Raw genomic sequence first — 3,310 nt, forward strand, 5'->3', positions numbered from 1 at the left:
TCTCACTCACTCTCTCCCACTCTCCCTCCTCTCTTTTTCTCTCTCTCTCTCTGATTTCCTCTTTCTCTCTCGTCTCCTCCTCTCTCCTCTCTCCTCTCACTCATCCCTCTCTCTCTCTCTCTCTCCTCCCTCCCTCTCTCTCTCTCTCTCTTTCCCTCCCTCCCTCCCTCCCTCCCTCTCTCTCTCTCTCCCTTTCTCTCTTTATCTCTCTGCTTGTGTGTATATGTGCATGTAAATGCCTTTCTGACATTTATATCTTCCCTCAAAGCCATTCTCAATCCCACTGCTTTATCATAATGAATATCTAAACCTCATAGTAGCGTTGTCCCTCGCCCTGTCCCTTTAATTTATAAGGGACATGATATACACACGACCCTCCCTTGCCATTGCCAATTCATCTTGGTGTGTCTTGATAAATGTTCTCGACAGAGGGGTGAAAGTGGCAGTGGAATTATTAACTAATTCGAGGTGTTTAGATGAGTGTTTTGTCTTTCTTGTTGTTGTTGTTCTCGATTTCCTGTTGCTCTTCCTTTTTTTTCTTGTTCTTCTTCTTCTTCTTTTTCTTCTCTTTTTTTTCTTCCTCTTTTTCTCCTCTCTTCCTCTTCCTTTTCATTTTTTTTCTCCGCCTTCTTTTCTTTCCTCTTCCTTCTCCTCCTCTACTTCCTCTTACATTTCTCTTCCTCTTTTTCTTCCTTCATCTTCTCCTCCTCCTTCACCTCTTCTTCTTCCTCCTCCTCTTCCTGTTCTTCTTCCTCTCTCTCTTCCTACTCCTACTCCTCCTCTAGCTCCTCTTCCTCCACCCCTTTTTTCTCATTATTCTTCCTCCTTCTCCTCCTCCTCTTTATCCCTCTATTCTTCTTCTTCTTCCTTTTCCTCCTCTTCCTCTTCCTCCTCGTTATCAGTCCTCGTTTTGACAAAATTGGATCACGGTGACTCATTCATTTGTAACCCCTTTGTGTTTTCTCCTGTCTCTACTTAAAACTAACTTTTACGGTTTCTTGAAAACATAAATAACAGAAGCAATTACCTCTTAGAACTTCTAAGAACAATTACTTCTTAGACAATGGTCAATGGTAGATTATCCCTTTGGGAAGAAAGTTTTTGTTGTTGTTGTTGTTTGTTTGTTTGTTTGTTTTTGTAAATAGATAAATTCCCTATGCAATGGAAATCATTTATTGAATTTTTGCCTGAGGTTATGAGAGCTGTTACAAAGGAAATAGACAGTGAATGATGCCCCTGTGGATGATAATGACAATGTTAAATGTACAATAGAGAGGGTGTAAGGTAATGTCGAGGGGAAGCCCGAAAAATCACCCGCCGAAGCGGCGGATGGCGGCTTAGGGCCAAAAGGAAGAGGGAGGGGGCCCGTTCACTTCCCCGTGGGGAGACTTATTCGTCCCACACCCCAGGTACAAGTCCCAATTAAGATGGGTCTGGTTACGTGTGTTCGCCACCTCTATTTATAAACGCCCGTGATAAAATAATAAAAGCATGAGAAATAAGGTCAAATGGACTGACGTAAAAAAGGAGTTTAAAAAGTAAATTAATAAAAGTATCAAAAACATAAAAAGAAAGGCAAGACTCCTTCAAAAGTAACAAATTAAAAGGAACATTTGTGAGGGCATCTCTGGCTGGGCTGGCCAGTAACGTATTTATGTCTTCTAAGTAATCACACAAAGCACGTCCAGCAATTATCCCTATCTGGCATGTAAAAGGTCCCCCCTCCAAACACAACCTTTCTTTGCTGCTCCAGCGGAGCCACAGGGAAATCCAGGGGAATACAGGGGGAAAGTACACAAACGACGAGTCCAGAGACAACTCCCGTTCTGGGGTTATTTGGAGCGCTTTTTTATACAATCTATGCGCCAACGTGGCAACAAATTATTTCACAATAAAAGTAATTACATCTCATAAAATAATAAAATTACACAAAAAAGGTTTAATTAAAAGTAAATACAAGTAAAAGTCAATGTAAAAGTGATACAAAAATGGCAAAGTAACATAAAAGAAAATAATCAACACAAACAGCTACCTAACCTACCACTACAACACATAGCATATATTATAAAACAATGCGAAAAAATAGAACATAATTATAAACGTAATGTTAAATATACAAATGATCACTTGAAAGACGTCCTACTGATTAATAAAATGCGAAAATAAGGACTGGTGACGTGGCAGATCGATGGCAGATCGAAAGTAAAAAAATGAGAAATTAAAAATACACAGTTCAAAAGACAAGTAAAAGTAAAAATAAATAATAAAATCAGTAAGTATTTAAGAATTAAAGTATTTAAGACAACAAATAAAATCAATTATAATAAAAGAGTTTAATAAGAGGCGTGGTGGGATTTTCCATTACGAAAATAAATAGTTATAAAACTAATTCAGTAAAATGATGTAAAAAAATAAAAAAGGTAGATATAAAATACCCATCCACAGCTAAGACGCACGTAAAAGTTGGTAAGAACTTAATAAAAATCGATAAAAAGAGAATTGTTCAGTCTTATCCGCACCCGAGGGGTTCGAACCCCTCGAAAACACAACGAGGAACTTATTGTATAAAACATATAAAAACCATTTATTTGTACAAAATAAACTACATGGTCTTACAGCAATAAGTAGTGTATTGTTTGCGTGGGCGGGAATCATCTCCGAAGTGCTTGAGTGCCGCCCCTCTGGATTACCTTAATTTCAAGTAAGGATTCGGATTCGGGATTCGGGATTCGGGATTAGGCAGAGGGGAGGGTAGGGGAGTAGGGTACAGGAGGAGGCGAGTAGGAGAGTGTAAGCGAGAGAAACAGAACGAAAACAAGTGAAACGGTAAGTCGAGAGGGGATAAGGAGGAAAGCAAGCAGAAGGCAAGAGAAGAGAAGAGATAAAATAGACTAAGAAAAAGAAAGGGAGAAGTTAGCACGAAAGTAAAAGTGGAGAGTAAAGAACAGGCGTTAGCGAATGAAGATAAAGGAAAATGAAGAACGAAAAGATGAACGAAGAAGGAGTGTGGAAAGTGTGTGAGCGAGAGAAAACGAGGGAATAAACAGGAAAGACGGAAGCTAGTGAGAGGGTAGGAATAGACCGAGTTACAGATAGTAAGAAGATGAGAAAAAGTGGAAAGTGAAAAGGGAAGATAGCAAGAAAGGTTCTGACCGATGAAAAGGAATAAGGAAGGAGTAAAAGGAAAAGAAAACGGGGGCAAGTGAACAGAAACGAATAAAGAAAAGGAGGGAATAGGGAGACAAGAAGAAGTAGGGAAGAGAAAACGAGGGGCATAAAAGATAAGGATAGGGAAGGTATATAGACATAA

This window comes from Penaeus japonicus, unplaced genomic scaffold (assembly GCF_977035675.1).
Source record: "Penaeus japonicus unplaced genomic scaffold, GWHDUDI00000001_assembly GWHDUDI00000008, whole genome shotgun sequence".
Taxonomy (NCBI): Eukaryota; Metazoa; Arthropoda; class Malacostraca; order Decapoda; family Penaeidae; genus Penaeus; species Penaeus japonicus.